This window comes from Miscanthus floridulus, chromosome 1 (assembly GCF_019320115.1).
Source record: "Miscanthus floridulus cultivar M001 chromosome 1, ASM1932011v1, whole genome shotgun sequence".
Taxonomy (NCBI): domain Eukaryota; kingdom Viridiplantae; phylum Streptophyta; class Magnoliopsida; order Poales; family Poaceae; genus Miscanthus; species Miscanthus floridulus.
In genome coordinates, this window is record NC_089580.1 from 173463217 (window position 1) to 173481553 (window position 18337).

The 18337-nt window shown below is 48.9% G+C and overlaps 1 long non-coding RNA gene and 1 pseudogene across 2 annotated transcripts; one reads left to right on the forward strand and one right to left on the reverse strand.

Moving 5' to 3' along the window:
* LOC136548454 (uncharacterized) overlaps positions 1–18337 on the forward strand; it is a 68936-nt pseudogene that overhangs the window by 40540 nt on the left and 10059 nt on the right.
* LOC136548472 (uncharacterized) lies at positions 6524–9575 on the reverse strand. 2 transcript variants are annotated; one of them, XR_010781800.1, is made up of 4 exons: positions 9088–9574; positions 8859–8976; positions 8296–8469; positions 6524–8173 (listed from the first exon to the last, which is right to left on the reverse strand). It is a non-coding gene; the product is annotated as an uncharacterized lncRNA (long non-coding RNA). The 2 variants fall into 2 exon arrangements; XR_010781799.1 differs by having other exon boundaries at positions 8296–8976; positions 9088–9575.

An 18337-nucleotide genomic window follows, 5' to 3' on the forward strand; every position in this document is an offset into this window, starting at 1 on the left:
TCTACAACAACACTTAACAAAATGGTTAGACAATTATGAGGCGAAGCAAGTGTTGCGCTAGCCTACTCAAAATGCAAGCCATCTACCACAATTCTAGTTTAGATAGTATCTATTCACACAATGGCTATGACACTACTCTATGTTAGTGTGCTCTCAAAGACTAACTAAAGAGCCACACCAACCAAGCAAGCAAGCTCTCACAACTAGCTACACTAAAGAGCTTGGCAACTAGTTTGCGGTAATGTAAAGAGAGTGATCAAGATGGTTATACTGCCGTGTAGATGAAGTAAACAATCAATCACAATAATGAATAACAATGAAGACCAATCACCTCGGTATCAATGATGAACACAATGATTTTTAACGAGGTTCACTTGCTTGCCGACAAGCTAGCCCTCGTTGTGGCGATTCACTCACTTGAAGGTTCACGCGCTAATTGGCTTCACACGCCAAACCCTCAATAGGGTGCCGCACAACCAACACAAGATGAGGATCACACAAGCCACGAGCAATCCACTAGAGTACCTTTTGGCTCTTCGCCGGGGAAAGGTCAAGAACCCCTCACAGTCACCACGACCGGAGTCGGAGACAATCACCAACCTCCGCTCGACGATCCTCGCTGCCCCAAGCCGTCTAGGTGGCGGCAACCACCAAGAGTAACAAGCGAAATCCGTAACGAAACATGAACACCAAGTGCCTCTAGATGCAATCACTCAAGCAATGCACTTGGATTCACTCCCAATCTCACAAAGATGATGAATCAATGATGGAGATGAGTGGGAGGGCTTTGGCTAAGCTCACAAGGTTGCTATGTCAATGAAAATTGCTAAAGGTATCAGCTTCAACCGGCCATGGGGCTTAAATAGAAGCCCCCATGAAATAGAGCCGTTGTACCCCTTCACTGTGCACAACGTGGGCTGACCGGAAGCTCTGGTCATGTTGACCGAACGCTGGACCTCAGCGTCCGGTCGCCCGACGACAGCCACGTGTCTTGATTTCAACGGTCACTAGAGTTCATCGGACGCTGCGCTATCACTGACCGTACGCTGAGCCACCAGCGTCCGGTCATTTCTAGTAAGGTTCTAGAAACGCTTTTTGCCCACCGGATGCGTCTGATCAAGTACGACCGGACCCTGCCATCGTCCGATCAGAGACCCTAGCCTCTGTGTGCTGCCCGACAATAGGATCGGACACTCCCCGCCAGCGTCCGGTCGCTGAGCGACCTAGCGTTCGGTCATTTGACCGACGCCAGCACCTCTGCTGTTACAACTGACCGAACACGTCGGTTCCTCTGGGACCAGCGTTCGATCACCTTGTGACCAGTGAGACTAACTCTTTTTCACCTCTAACTTCTTCACCCTTTCTCAAATGTACCAACCACCAAGTGTATCACCTTGTGCACATGTGTTAGCATGATTTCACAAACATTTTCAAGGGTGTTAGCGTTCCACTAGATCCTAAATGCATATGCAATGAGTTAGAGCATCTAGTGGCACATTGATAACCGCATTCCGATACGAGTTTCACCCCTCTTAATAGTACGGCTATCAAACCTAAATGTGATCACACTCTCTAAGTGTCTTGATCACTAAAACAAAATAGCTCCTATGGTTTATACCTTTGTCTTGAGCTTTTTGTTTTTCTCTTTCTTCTTTCCAAGTCCAAGCACTTGATCATCACCATGGTATCATCATCATCATGCTATGATCTTCATTTGCTTCACCACTTGGAGTGTGCTACCTAACTTATGATCACTTGATAAACTAGGTTAGCACTTAGGGTTTCATCAATTCACCAAAACCAAACTAGAGCTTTCACCAACTGAGTAAGATACCAACTGACATGTTCTATTGTACTTGTACTATCTTGACCAGTGAACTTAGTAAATTCTGGAAGCCTGTAATTTATAGGAAGAGCAACCAAATCATACCACTCTGGATATGGACGTTTGTACAAAAAGGTCTACCCTTTTGGTTTTAAACTGAACTAATTCTTTATCATTTCGGTTACTCTGAGCAACAACCCATCAGCATTCGAATTTGGATTTCTTTGCAATTGCTGACCCATCTGCGGATTAAAATTTTAGATATCTTGATACCCTGGATTTGGAATCATATGAAGGGTATTATAATCTGTGCCATAATGATATCCTTGTGGGATCTCTGTCTGTTGAGTCCTTTGCTGACTTGCTGCTTAAAGTCTCTGATTGTAAATGTTAGGATCTATATCTCTACGAATCCTTTGAACTGATGGTGCTATTTTTTAAACCGACGGCGATATTTGGCCTGATGTGCCAAAATTAACTATTTGATTCTGAATTTGCCTTGTCAACTGTTGCACATGCTGCACTGATGATCCAGTATTATATCGTATTTGATTAGTAGTTGTACCCTAAACTTGCTCAGATGAGCTCTGAACTGCCTGGATATCATCATTGCCAGCTAGTTCTACTTCTTGATGACTAGTACCGGCTTGATTAGTCCCCTGAGTCAACGGATGTGGAATATTATAAGCCGATCCAATCTGATCAATTGGATATCCATGAAACACCTCATTCATGATGTTGTGGAATGTGTTCAAGAAAGTTGTATTATGATTCAACATGGCATCATGAACAATTTGTTGACAACATCTATAAAGAAACGTCTATCATCGGCTTCATCTATATCTGACTGCCCATGTATCAAAACTCTTGGTAGTGTATATTTCTGAACAACTTTATTGTCACGTATCTTGGTATAGGACAACAAACACTTATTCTGAAACTCTTCTATAGCTTTACCAATGACATCTTTATCCTTATCAGGTAAGTCTTCATAAGGTACTATAAGAATGTCCCTGTTGTTGTGAGCTGCCATGACGATTGTGGTCCCATCGGACGTGCCAAAACATGTGTTGACGCAAAAATATGGCGATGCGCCTAACACACAGCAAGCTTGAATGATCTGAGCGAGGTCAACCCGTAGATCTTGCTTGGCTTCACAATAGGACCAGTCAATACTGAAAATTCCAAAAGGCATGCCAATCAATTTGACCTGCAATTGACAAGAAGAGGAAGTTTTATCAGTAGTTTAGGGTGGAACATGTCAATTTTGTCCAGACAGTTCCAAGTGTGCTGCTTCGAGAGCAGCCAAACAGGAGAATCGACTAAATAGCCGATACGAGGAGAAATCGACTGTTAAGGACTGTGGTGTTTGTGGATCATGATTGATTTATGATAACAAGTACAATGCACCTAGATATAAGTAACATCATCGGCTAGATAGATATAACCAGTGTAAAGCATTGAGCCGATAAGTATAACGAGAAAAGATATAACATGCGAATAAATCGACTGTGTAGTACAAATGAATCTACAAACACTTCGAATCTAATCTGTTATCATCAACAGTGAGGTTCGACCAGATCGATACAGCTATGATAATGATAACAAACTAAAGCCAAAGAATTCATAAAAGCATCTATATATTGACAGGTTCATGAAAAAACATGCTATATTTGTGAAGGCACAGGTGAATCGGCTAAAATAACTGATGCATGCATAGCAAACAAACAGAGTACATATTTTGATTACGAACAAAACCACTAATCGATAATCTCTAATCTAAAGTCTTATTAGTGAGGTTCGACCGGATCGATGCAGCTATGGTGGTGTCATTAGATTAGATCTCATTAACTAGTAAGTCCATCCAAGATCGAAAACATGTCTTTGAATACATACTATGCTTGATTGGAATAGAGGTAAAACAGCTGATCTAGCAGAATTAAGCCATCAATTATCAGATTCAAAGTATGACCAGACTAGAAGACGACCAATTATGATGATATGATGCCGATATATCTCTATCTCAATCAGATGATTTGTTATGATTAATGAAACATTAATTATAATAAGATCGATAACTAGTGAATCAACCAAGAACAGCCAGGAAAATCTTACTAATCTTAGAAGATTTGATAACTGGTGATATTGTATTAAACAAGTTATTTAACACAAGATTGATAACTTTGATCTATATTATAATTCGTAAGAGATCAATCAGCTGATGCAGCCTTACGAATAATGATACAGATCGATAACTAACTTATACTATACTCGTAAAAGATCAATCGGCTGATGTAGCTTTACAAGCATAATATAAGTCATGACGGTACTCACAGACAAGCCAGAGGTCAATCGGTCGATGCAGCCCTGCTTGTTGAAGAACTCATCGAGATCTACAGTACTCCTACTCCTAAGGGTTGGCGTGAAGCCGAAAAAAGTAATTGTATTGACTGGTTGTTCGTGTCTTTACAATAATCGGGGTCCAATATTTATACCCAAAACCTAAACATGAATCCTACTCAAATACGACTCATTACAATTCTTGGAACAAAAGAAAACATTCATAACTTAAAAATAACTAGGACTCTAATCTTTTCCTTTTTGTAGAGTCCGACATATTTTTCCCCGACGTTATCCGTACGTAGTCCATTGACGTCGTCTGCTGACGTCGTCTATAAAGTAGTCGATTCTAACACTACATCAAAACCAGCCGATATCGATTCACATCTGATCGATTCCTTGATGATACAATCTTAGAAGCTTCGAGTTCCCGCTTTCTTCTTTTCAGATTTTGGTGTAAACACTAACATATTCTTTTCCTCTACTTCATTCGCTTGTTCCAATTTCTTAGGTAGGATTATAATCATTCGCTTGTTCCAAATGAAAGAGTAAGAATTGTCCCTTCCTTTATGTGTAGCATCCACATCAAATTGCCAAGGTCTTCTAAGAAGAATATGGCTTGCATCCATGTCAACTACATCACACAGAACATTTGAGCGACAATATTTGCCCAAAGAAAGTGGCAAATTGCATTGCTTTGTAATCTTCATATTCACTCCTTTCTTAATCCATCCAATAGTGTATGGATTTGGATGATCTTGAGTTCCAAGCTTCAAATGGTTCACTAAACTTTGAGAAATCAGATTCTCACAACTGCAATTATCAATCACAAATTTGCACACCTTGCCATTCATAGTACACTTACTCTTAAATATCTTCTTTCGTTGTGTGTTGTCGGGTTGGGGTGTAGATCACAAAAGACGTTGGACTACACATACTACTTCATCACCCTCCTCTTCACATAGGTCTTGTTCTTCCTCGCCTTCTTCAACTTCATATTCACCATCACCATTATCATCTCATCATCACTTTCATGGTGTGTAGTGTTGACTACCTTCCTCCTAGGACAGTTGCTGGATACATATCCTTCTTCACCACACTTATAACACTTGACAACATTTTGGTTTCTCTTTGCTCTACTCTTCTTTGTAGCTTGCTTTTGTGCAGGTTGCATTGTTTTTTATTGAGTAGCTTTCTCCATCTTGCTACTATAGCCTTTTGAAGATTCTTCTATGGGAGAATATGAATGAGATTTAGTTATCTTCTTTGTCTTGGCATGCCTTTCAGCCTTTAATGCTAGAGTTTGTGCTTGATCAATCGACCAAATCTGTTGCATGACTAACTGATCTCTAATAACTTCAGTGAGATCATTGATGTGCCTTGCAACTTGTTGATCTTCAGTTTCAGCAAGGTTGCACCAGACTTGCAGCCTTAAAACTCCTCTGTATATTCCGAAACAGACCTATTTTCTTATGAACAATTCTAAAATTCAGTGAAAAGAATTTGTTCATAATCAGCGGGAAAAATCTAGCCTTTAAAAGTGCCTTCATTTGATGCCAATATCTTATGCGAGGTTCACCCCTCAACCTGCACTCTTCTTGATGACGGTGCCACCATGCACCAGCACCTCCCTTCAGCTTATATGCAACCAAAGAAACTTTGCGATCTTGGCTAATATTCATAATATCAAAGAATGTCTCAACTTCATATAGTCAATCAAGGAATTCTTCGATATCAACATTGCCATTAAAGTAGGGATTTCAGCTTTCACCTTGTATGTATCTCCTGCATAGCGAGCATTCCTCCTTGAATTTTCATAAAGATCATCTTTTTCCTGTAGTTCGTCTTCTAGATCATCAATATGAGGTGATTTTCTATGCTCACCAAGCCTTAGTTGTAGCTTGACTTCAAGAGTAGCTTTTTTATGTCGTTCTTGATCAACCTTATCTTTTGATGAGTTACCTTTGGTGCTAGCAGCAGGGATATGATTTCTAATCATTTCTGCTAGCTGATCAAACCTCCTATTGAGTGCTTCATGTAAATCTTGAATTTGCTTTTCCGCAGCATCCATCCTCTTGCCCAATTCCTCCATCTTTTATATACCCTCTTGCAAGGAAAATGGTAGCCTGAGATGATCAACGAGGCTCCGATACCAATCTGATTCAGCACACTATTTTGGAGGATCAACTCTAAGGTGCTGATATATAGAAATAGCACAAAGTGTTAAAGGAATAGCTTCAGCGTGCTAGTAGATAACGCTCTAAGGGCAGTCCGAATCCACGGACAACAATCCGAATCGACGGATAATACGAGCTCAATCCAAAGCTCAAGAACAAGATCTAGTCCAAGATCTTAAGATAGAAACCTGAAGTTCTATTCATATGATGGGAAATACAAGACAAAAGTTACAAAACTTAAGGACATTGCCTCCATTTATAGGCTATGAGCCCTTACACAACTCATATACACCTAATATGACAACTAATAGCCTACTAGATGACAACTAACATGACAACTAATATATTACTCAATGACATCTAAGAAACAACTCATAGGACACCTTAGTATCTTCTAGTATCATGTATATGACATATGCTATGACATCACATTACTTCTAGACTAAGCAACTCTCCATGAAACATAGAGGTAAAACTCTGTTTGAATTCATGATCCTAGTAGTAAAATCAGATTTCTCCTTTGACTCTTAGTATCAAAATCTAGTTTGAATTCATATGCTTGAATACACTTGAATGTTCATGATCCATCTATATGATGTCCCTCATCACCTTGTCCACCTGTTTCTTTGCTTCTTTTAACACATAGAACTTGCTAAACAGTACATATGTCCACCTCCATTATTGTGCATGCAGAAACCTGAGCATGGTTATTTGGTTAGTAACAAAATTGGTGCGGAGCCAAATCGTTGAGCACGTGCTGTGCATCATCCATGAGTGAGCCATTCGTGAGTCGAAGATGGAATTAACACCTTAACACAAAACAGCAGCACAGGACACTGCGCTCCTAAACAAAGCTTTTCAAGAACATTGGGCTCAAATTTCTGATAGCGATGGAATTACCATGAAGATTTTTTTTCAGAATTTGGCAACAAATGAATCTATCGATTTGTAATCTCTTGCGAGCAATTAAGAATCAATATTACTGCATGCAGGTAATCCAAATAGAGCATGGAACGTATAAACTGCGTGCATGTAATCCAAATAGAGCATGGAACGTATAAACCATCTTTAAGCTGGAATGCAAACTTATTAATTCGATATCACATTGGCAATGCCTCATAACCATGATGTCTGAAACTGTAGCCACTAAACACCCTAGCACAAAACAGTAGCACAAGACACGGTACTCGTAAACAAAGCTTTTCAAGAACATTGGGCTCAAGTTTCTGGTAGTGATGGAATTAAGATGAAGATGTTTTTTCACAATTTAGCAACAAATGAATCTATCACTTAGTATTCTTGTTTTGTATTACAAATTTAAACTCAAACAAATGTTAGTAATCTAAAGTATCATAAAACTCGACAGAATATATGACTGGCTTACAATATGCATAACATGGGGGTAGTAGATTTTTTCTGGTTCAATGATACTCTGGAGTGTGTTGCTGTGGTATGGACTAAACCATATGTCAATTTCATTAATAAGACCAAATAAGGGGCCTTGTGACGCCCTTAAAAATGATAAGTTGATTTGACATGTGTAGAACTGCTATCTGTAGGACTGCACAGTATAGTACTCATATACAGAAAACTAACTACATTTTAGAATGCAGAAAAATAGCCAAATAGGCATCGTTAATTTACAGGGAAAAAGGGTAGAATGAAGATCTTTCCAAGGCGAGCAAGAAAATAGGTAGAAGAGCTACACCCAGGAAAAATGTCATGTGGAGTAGCTTTTCAACGCAGTAGCTGTTGTCTGGTTCTAATGGGCATAATAATGTCACTGGCATGTGAAACCAATAGAAGAGCGAACCGCATCAGATGCTGATACCTGCACAGTCATCATGTTCAATGTTCACAATACCAAATTTGATGTACATTTTAATTCACTTATTATAGGAAAAATAGCACCAGGAGCAAGAGAACAAAGGAGAAGAAGTGTATGCATCATACCTTGGTTGTGCCAGGAAACAATGGTTTCTTAAGTAAAAATTCCGCAAATATGAAACCAACAGACCAAATATCCACAGGTTCAGCATAACCTGTGGCACCAAAATGCAACTCAGGGGGTCTATGTACTGCAATCCTTTTAGCCGCTGCCCCATATGAACATGAAGGAATTAAAATCTGCATCAATAATTGGTCATTTTAAGAAACACGATAATGAGTAATGATATATCTCGCTGCTAATTCATAATTTTTTCAGTAAGTACAGTCCGTAACTCTTGGGTCTGTTTCTCTTGAGCACCCAAAGGAAGGATCCACTAAAAATGACCTCTTTCCCCAAGTGAAGTCCTTAAGTAAAATGCATTGTTTCATGGCATGGCACGGCCTAATCAATTTATGGACACTTGCATGCATGTTTATTGCACAGGCACATAACAATACGTCAAGGCATCTGCAAGGGATCTGGCAACTGAAGCTACGCTATGCCGTGCCCTAACATTTTTTCTTCTGAAAATTGGAGCCCAACTGGCACATAATGAAAAATTGAATCGGGACGTGGTGATCGATGCCTGAGACATAGACGGTGCGGCGGATGACCTCGTCACGCTGCGCCATGCTGTTGCTGCTGTTGGTCAGCCTCGTGCCCAAGTGGCCGCGGCCACCGAACCCTCTGGCTCCGCCCTTCTTCTGCAGCAGTGAGAAACCGGATGATGACGATTCATCTGCAGGAACATCGGAAATAGAACACGCAGCTAGCAGGGGCAGGGCAGGGCAGGCCAAAGTGAAGGACGTCCTTACCCTGCTGCGTCCGGCATGGGCATGGGCATGGGCGACGGCCGTCAAGCTAACGATGGCGCCGTGGCTGGGTGAGGCAACAGCAAAGCCGGCGTTGGCCAGGCAGAAGCCGAAGGCAGAAGGGGAGAGCGATGCGGGCGTGACGGCGGCGGGCTGCACCGGTAGGGTTTGGCCACGCCGGGGCTCGCGGCGACCAGCGGGTGCTTCGCGACATCGGGGAGGGGGAAGGAGGCGCGGACGCCGGTGGCGGCGTCGGGGGCCGGGCTGTGCTGCTAGGGTTGGCCGCGCCGGGGCTCGCGTCGACCAGCGGCGGCTTCGCGACCTCGGGGAGGGGAGCGCGGACGTCGGCCGGCAGCGCGGCCTCGCCGGGGACGGCGCCAGGGGCAGCAGCTGGGAACGACGGGGGAGGGAGGGGCGCCGGCGTGACGCTGCGGGAGAGGAAGCATGAGGACCGGGAGAGCGGACGGGTGGGGAGAGGAGCCGGTAGAATATTTTGGAGACTTTTCCCTGTGTGCCCTTATAAAAGATCGTAATCCCCTGTGTGCCCCTGAAAAAATTCAGCGGTCTTCAGCGCCACTACTCCAACTTTTTCGTGTCATCCATGCCACTTCCGTCAGTTTGGGCTCTAACGCCGTTAAACTGCAGGTGTGAAAAGACGAAAATGCCCTTAAGTTCAAATATGTTATTAATTTTTTTTGAGCATCTTAACGACTTCAAATGAAAAAACTCAAAACTAGAAAGTTGTAGATCTCGTCGAGATCTATAATTTTCATATAAATTTTTTTTCATTTAATTTCGCAAAAAAAATATGATTTGATATGATTAATATATCTTAGAAAAATCATATTATTTTTTTTGCGAAATTAAATGAAAAAAATATTTATATGAAAATTATAGATCTCGACGAGATCTACAACTTTCTAGTTTTGAGTTTTTTCATTTGAAGTCGTTAAGATGCTCAAAAAAAATTAATAACATATTTGAACTTAAGGGCATTTTCGTCTTTTCACACCTGCAGTTTAACGGCGTTAGAGCCCAAACTGACGGAAGTGGCATGGATGACACGAAAAAGTTGGAGTAGTGGCGCTGAAGACCGCTGAATTTTTTCAGGGGCACACAGGGAATTACGATCTTTTATAAGGGCACACAGGGAAAAGTCTCAATATTTTGGTGTGCTGATGTGGAGCAGAAGCAGGAGAAGGAAAGAGAAGCCATGCGAAGCAGCTCTGCACGGAATTGGCTCCAAGTCGCTCCAAGGAATCGTAGCCTTTGGATCTGAGATCAGAAGGCTGGTATGAGGCGATGACGTGGCAGCGTAACGAAACAGAAGCAGTATATAGGAATAAGGATTATATTATGGTAGACTACAGTAAACAATGATGCTTCGTAAGTTCGTACGGAGTATATACTCTGGCACAAGGCAGTACTATGGAACCAATTATCCATACTGAATATCTCAGGCTAGATGAATCCTATCATACTGTAAATATAGCCTGATCCAAACAGCTATATACAGGAAAAGTGTTCGATCATACCACCTCTGACATCCTAGCTACAGCACCATAAAAATAGTGGGGTTACCGCACCCTGAAAGTTCACACATAATGAGTATTACTTCAACATTACGAGCTGATTTGCACTGTTAATACTTGATAACAGTTGTTCAAAACCTAGTTCTGAGTTCTGACTTTCGGAAGTTGTAACAATTGAATTGTTGTCAAGAACCTACACAGCAACTAGTTGCAGAACCAATGACTATAAACCTATATCGCAACGTCATGCGGTGGAGAATAAGAATTTTAAGCCTTAAATTCCAAAGTATAACAGCCATAAAAAAATAGTATAATTGATGGTCAAAACCTTGTGAGCATTAAGTTCTTCCTAAATTTAACAGCCAGATTTAAAACAACAAGAACAGCTTAAACAACTTATTGAAGTGAAGGACAATAGAAAAGTGTTACTGTTATGGTGGGCAAGGTATACCATAGGCGGGATAAGCCAGGCGACAAGGCAAGTGGCTAAGGCCACGCCAAGGAGCCGGCTGGGATAAGTTGTTAGCATATCTAGAGTTAGTTAGTCAGTTGATTTATTCCCTAAAGATTAGGAAGTTGGTTATTGAGTCTTGTATAAGTTAAACAGTTTACTTCTAATACGATTCAGCCTGGGATTGAGACTTACGTCTCCCTTGGGCGCCTGGCCTCACTTCCTATTCACCGTCATCTTGTTGTCGTAGCCGCAACCCTAGGCGCCGAGCACGGCGCCGCCCGTTCGTCGTCGCGTGTTCAAGCCACGGCCCCCAGTCCATCACCGGTACCACCTCAGGAGCACTATCTCCAACAATCTGGTATCAGCGTCCATGTCGATCTCGGGTGCTTCCGGTTCCATCACGGTGCCGCCCACGGCTGCGCCGCCACCACCGGTTCCGTCCACATGCACGTTGACCCCGGCGACCACGACGGCATCACTGTCCTTGTCTGAGGTTCCTGCTACCTCGCAGCCGACCATGGAGGAGTCCCTGGCGATCCTCATGCACGGGCAGCACCAACTCACCACGCTGATCAATAGCATGCAGCGCCGGATGGGGGAGATGTCGCTCCGGCTCTCGTCCGTCGAAGGCGGCGCGGCACCGTTCGTGGGTCTTCCCTACTCTGCGCCACAGGCCCTGCCCTACGGCATGCCGGGGTATGGGGGCATCCCGGTACTGCCGGCTTCCGGGCCGGTCATCTCGGAGATCATGGCCACGCCCGCCCTTCCGGCATCGGCGGCGACAGCAGCGGGTTCTTCGTCATCGCAGCCGGCCACAGATTCAGCCGCACATTCATCCCTCGCCTCCACCCCGCAACCTCCGTCCACCGGGCTACCGATCCAGAGCATCCCCTTCCCGCACTCGCCCTCCCCGCTGCCTACATTTTCATCTTTCATGGGGACCGCGGTCACGACGTCTTCAACGGTGCTGCACCAGGAACGCGCCCACTGATCCCAGTCGCTGCCTCACCTGGACGATCACAATGACGGCTATGGCGTTCCCAAGTTCCACAAGCTCTCGTTCCCGCTCTATGATGGCAAAGAGGACCCCCCTGGGCTGGCTCAACCGGTGCGAATCCTTTTCCGTGGCCAGCTCACCAGGGAGGTCGACAAAGTTTGGTTGGCCTCGTTCCACATGACCAGGGACGCTCAGCAGTGGTACTACATCCTCGAGCGTGACACGGGACGACCATCGTGGGCCAACTTCAGACTTCTGTGCCACCAGCGCTTCAGTCCAGCTTTGTCGACCAACCATCTGGCCGACCTCGCCCGACTACCGTTTACGTCCACGGTGGACGCCTACATGTTGGCGTTCCAGGCCCGCCTGGCACACGCAGGTCGATTAGATCCGCTCCAGCAGGCCCAGCTCTTCACCGGTGGACTGCCGGAACATATCCGGGTGGACGTGGAACTCCACGAGCCTGCAGATCTTCACCGTGCGATGCGGTTGGCACGGGCCTTTGAGCGCCGAAACGCAGCCAAGGCACCTGCGCTACCAGCAGCGCCTCAGCGTCCTTCGCGCCGCACCTCACCAGGACAGCTTGGGAGCTCATCATCACCGTCCACGTCTACCGGCCAGTCTTCAAGCCGGCCCTTCCGTTACTTGTCGCCCACGGAGATGGCAGAACGCCGGAAGCAGGGCCTGTGTTATAATTGTGACAAACCATACGTCCAAGGGCACAAGTGTGCTCGCCTATTCTTCCTGGAGGCCGCTGACTACATTGTGGAGGAGCCTGATTCCAATTCTGAGGACGAGGAGCCTAACGCCGCCGCTGCACCAGCACAGCCCACCATCTCCTTGGCGGCTATCGCGGGCATTCCAACTGCCACCACGATGCAGGTCTACGTGCAAGTCGATGGTCAGTAGTGCATTGCGTTGGTGGACTCAGGATCCACCCATAATTTCATCAGTAGCGCGGTGGCGCGCCGGTATCCGCTTCCAGCCATGCCCGGGCGCGGGCGTCACAGTCGCAAAAGGCGAGCTGCTCGATGAACTCAAGGGTGCTCGCTACTTCACGAAGCTCGATCTCCGCTCGGGGTATCACCAAGTGCGTATGCACGTCGATGACATTGAGAAGACTGCGTTCCGCACTCATGAGGGCCATTTCGAGTTTCTGGTAATGCCTTTCGGCTTGACAAACGCACTGGCCACCTTTCAGAGCTTGATGAACTCAGTCCTTCGGTCGTTCCTCCGGAAGTTTGTACTAGTGTTCTTTGATGATATACTTATATACAGCCCCAATTGGTCTTCGCACCTGTAGCATCTCAATACAGTCCTCTCGGCGCTTCGGGCTAATCAACTCCGGCTTAAGCTTTCTAAGTGCTCCTTCGCTCAACCGACGGTGGCCTATCTCGGCCATGTCATCTCAGCAGCCGGAGTCGCCATGGATCAAGACAAGGTGGCGACCGTCACATCCTGGCCGCAGCCTCGCGCACCTCGCGGCTTGCACGGGTTCCTGGGGTTAGCAGGGTACTACCGCCGCTTCATCCAAGGGTACGCCGTCGTGGCTGCTCCTCTCACCAAGCTGCTGAAGAACGATGGGTTCACATGGACGGAGGAGGCTATAGCTGCTTTCGTCGCCCTCAAGCAGGCACTATCGACGGCGCCCGTTCTGCAGTTACCGGCATTTGATCAGCCGTTCTTGGTGGATTGCGATGCCTCGGGCTCCGAGTTTGGCGCGGTCCAACATCAGGGAGATGGCGCGCTCACGTTTTTCAGCCGGCCCTTCGCCACGCGGCACATGAAGATTGCAGCTTATGAGCGGGAACTCATCGGCTTGGTCCAAGCCGTGCGTCACTGGCGCCCATATCTGTGGGGGCGCCACTTCACCGTCCGCACCGACCACTTCGCCCTTAAGTTTCTGCTCGATCAACGGCTGTCCACGGTGCCGCAACATCAGTGGGTAAGCAAGCTTTTCGGTTTTGATTTCAGCGTTGAGTACATGCCGGGGCGCCTGAACACTGTCGCTGACGCGCTATCCCGTCGCGATGACGAAGTGGACGGCCGTGACGCGCCCGACGCAGTTTTGGGCGCGCTCAGTGGTTCGTCGTTTCAGCTCTACGACGTGCTCCGGCAAGAACTCTAGGACGACCCCAACCTCCGGGCGTTCCGCGACACGGTGGTCACAGACCGCGGCGATCCGTGGCGACTGGTGGACGGCTTGGTGCTCCGGGGCACCCAAGTCTTTGTGCCCGCGACGTCCCCATTGGTTCCTACGGTGATCGAGCTCTCCCACTCGGTTGGGCACGAAGGCATACAAAAGACCCTGCAACGCCTCCGTCAACACTTCCTCGTCGACCATGATCGCCGGCTGGTGGAGGACTTTGTGCGTGCCTGTGCTGTGTGCCAGCGCAACAAAACTGAGTCCCTCCACCCCGCCGGACTGCTGCATGTTAGTCGCTGAATTCTCACTCTTGGTAGTAGGAGAATTCTTACTCTCATCGAGAGAGAATAACACTAGAAGTTGGGGCAATTTTCTTGTCTATTTCTCACACAAGCTCACACAAATGCCATACCAACCTGAGGGGTTGAGGTTACATATTTATAGGCTGCTAGCCAGCTAAGCATATGCCAAGATGCTAGTCTAAGATGCTACTCTAAGATGCTAATATGCTGTCCTAGCTAAGATGCTGTCCTCTAGTCTAAGATGCTGTCCTAAAAACAGAAAAACAGCCACAAGGACCATGTGAGCATCACAGCCCCACAAAGACCAGCCACACATGAGACTTATCCATCATTCTCCCCCTAAGTCTTGTGCGTCGTCTTGTGGGAGAGTTGAACCATCCCGGTCCTGGAGCAGAGCTCAAGGAACTTGATCCTCCCAAAGGGCTTGGTGAGCAGGTCCGCAAGCTGGTCCTTGGTGTTGATGTAGCTCGCCTTGATGCTCCCTTCCTCCAAACAGCCTCGGATGAAGTGGTACCTCACCCGGATGTGCTTGCTGCGTTCGTGGAACACGAGGTTCTTTGCCAGGGCCAGAGCGGACTTGCTGTCCACCCTGAGCTCCACCACTCTTAGTGTCTCTGCCGAGGAGATCACCAAGCAGTCAAGCGAGCCAGAGCGCCTGAGTCGAAGCGGTGGAGGCCGCTATGTACTCGGCCTCGCAGCTGGACAGGGCCACCACCTGCTGCTTGACCGACTGCCAGCTAACGAGGCACTTGCCGAGGAAGAAGAGGATCCCGCTCGTGCTCTTGCTGGTGTCGATGTCACCGGCGTGGTCGCTGCCGCTATACCCGACGAAGTGTGCCACCTCAGGGCACCTCGGGTAGTAGAGGCCGTGGTCGAGAGTCCCCGCAACGTAGCGGATGATCCTCTTCACAGCCTGCTGGTGCTCCGTCGTCGGTCGCAGCATGAACCGACTAACGTAGCCGACGGAGAATGCCAAGTCCGGCCGTGTGTGGGCGAGGTAGCGAAGGCTCCCCACAAGACGCAGTTACTACGTAGCGTCCACCTCCTCCGTCCTGCTGTCGCGGCTCAGCTTCAGCCTCTCCATCGGAGTGAGAGCTGGGTTGCAGTCGGTGAGCCCAGCTAGCTCAACGACGCGCTTGGCGTAGGCGGTCTGTCGAAGCGTGATCCCAGAGTCATCCTGGTGCACCTCGATTCCCAGGTAGAAGGAGAGAGGCCCCAGGTCACTCATCTGGAAGGTGGCCTTCATCTCTTCCTTGAATGCCGCCACCTCCGCATCCTTGGTGCCGGTGATCACCAAGTCGTCGACATAGACACCCACCAGGAGGGCATTTCCTCCATTACCCCGTCGGTAGATGGCCGCCTCGTGCGAGCTTTGCTCGAAGCCCATCCCCTTTAGCGTGGAATCCAACTTGGCATTCCACGCCCTCGGTGCTTGCCGCAAGCCATAGAGGGCCTTGCGCAGGCGGAGCACCTTGCCCTCCTTGCCGGGGATCACAAATCCCGGCGGCTGGTGCACGTAGACCTCCTCCTTCAAGTCGACTTTAAGGAACGCCGACTTGACGTCCATGTGATGAACACGCCAGCCCTCCTGGGTAGCTAGCGCAAGGAGGAGTCGCACGGACTCCATCCGTGCCACGAGAGCAAAGGCGTCGTCGAAGTCGACCCCCTCCTGCTGCACGAAACCTCGTGCCACCAAGCGAGCCTTGTGCTTGACGATGGCGCCGGCTTCATCCCTCTTCAGCTTGTACACCCACTTAAGGGTGATCGCGCGGTGGCCACGAGGAAGGTCAGCAAGCTCCCAGGTGCGGTTCTTCTCAACCGCATCCATCTCCAACTGCATCGCGGCGCGCCATGCCGCGTGTCTCTCGGCCTCTGCGAATGACCGAGGCTCGCCGTCGTCACATGCGAGGTGCAACTGCGCCTCCAGGTCCTCCAGGTCGTGAGGCACCAGTCCCGGCACCAACTGGTCGCCGAGAAGGTTCTCCATCGTACGGTACCGCAACGGCTCGCCGTCGTGGTACGCGTCGATGCGCTCCTCGTCGTGAGAGAGCGGAGTAGCGAGCTCAACCGGGCTGTGCTCGACACGAGCTGGTGTTGGAGTAGACGTGCCCGGAGAGGTGCCTATCGGTGCTGGAGTGCATGGCGTTGCCGGCTGTGGTGAAGCCGACGAAGAACTCATAGCAGCCGAGGTCCTGGCTGGAGAGTGTGGAGCTGTCGGAGTAGCAGGCGCCGGGGTCGGTGGAGGCTCGGGGACTGGGGTAGACGCGCTCGCCGAAGAAGAGCTGCCTACTCCCCTAGCTCCCTCGAAGTGGACGTACTCGACAGTGAAGTCGTCGTACGTCGGAGCCAAGCCATCGTCCACCGCCTTGTCCCACGCCCATCCTCGCCCTTCGTCGAACACAACGTCGCGCGCCGTGCGCACACGCTGTGTCTTCGGGTCGAGGATGCGGTAGGCCTTCGAGCCCTCCGCGTAGCCGATGAACACTCCCAGAGTGCTCCTGTCGTCGAGCTTGCTAATGTGGCCAAGCTCCTTGGCGAACGCGAGACAGCCGAAGACCCGCAAGTGGGAGACCGCCGGCTTGCGCCCATGCCAAGCCTCGTACGGCGTCCTACCGTCGAGCGCCTTGGTAGGCGAGCGGTTGAGGATGTAGACGGCCGTCACCACCGCCTCTCCCTAGAAGACAGCCGGCATACCCCTCTGCTTGAGGAGGGCCCGAGCCATCCCCACAACCGTCTGGTTGCGCCGCTCGACGACGCCGTTCTGCTGCGGGCTGTACGGCGCGGAGTAGTGGCGCTGAATGCCCTCGTCAGCGCAGTACGACGCGAATTCAGCCGCCGTGAATTCGTCGTCGTTGTCGGTGCGCAGCACGCGCAGCTTGCGGCCGCACTCCGCCTCCGCAGCAGCCTGCGCGCGTCTGATGGCGTCCGCAGCCTCTCCCTTGCTGCCGAGGACCATCACCCACATGTAGCGGGAGAGGTCGTCGACGAGCAGCAGGAAGTAGCGTCGTCCTCCCGGTGTGGCCGGTGTCACCGGGCCACACAAGTCCCCGTGCACGAGCTCGAGCCTCTCCTTGGCTCGAAAGCTCGCCCGCTGGGGAAAGGGGAGTCGCCTCTGCTTCGTCAACACGCAGACGTCGCAGAGCTGCTCCACATGGTCGAGGCACGGCAGGCCTTGCACCATCTCCGTGGCACTGAGCCGCTTCAGGGCCTCAAAGTGAAGGTGCCCGAAACGCTCGTTCCACTGCCACGCCTCGTCGTCCCGACGAGCAGCGAGACAGAGGGGTTGTGCCACCTGCACGTTAAGGACGTAGAGTCGATTTGCGCTTCTGGATACCTTGGCAAGAAGGCAACGACGACGATCCCAAATCCTCATGACTCCGTCCTCAACCACCACGCGCGAACCGTTCTCATCCAGCTGTCCCAAGCTGATGATGGAGTTCCTCAACGCGGGGATGTAGTAGACTCCGGTGAGCAGCCTGTGCTCACCAGACACGGCGGTGAAGATGATGGAGCCGACACCCTTGATCTCCACGCCGGAGGCATCCCCAAACTTGACGGAGCCTCGAACGCTAGAGTCAAGCTCGGTGAAGAACTCCCGTCGACCGGTCATGTGATGGGTGGCGCCGGTGTCGAGGCACCACCTGTCAGTCTTGTCGTTGCCAGAGCTGTCGCTGAGGAGGGCGTGTGCTTTTGGCTCGTCAAGGTGGAGGAGAGCCGCTGCGGCCGATGCCGCTGGAGGTAGCTCGATGCTGGCATGTGCCATGAACAGAGCCGGCTCCTCCTCCGCCTGTGCGACGTGGGCCTGGCCGCATCATGGCTGTC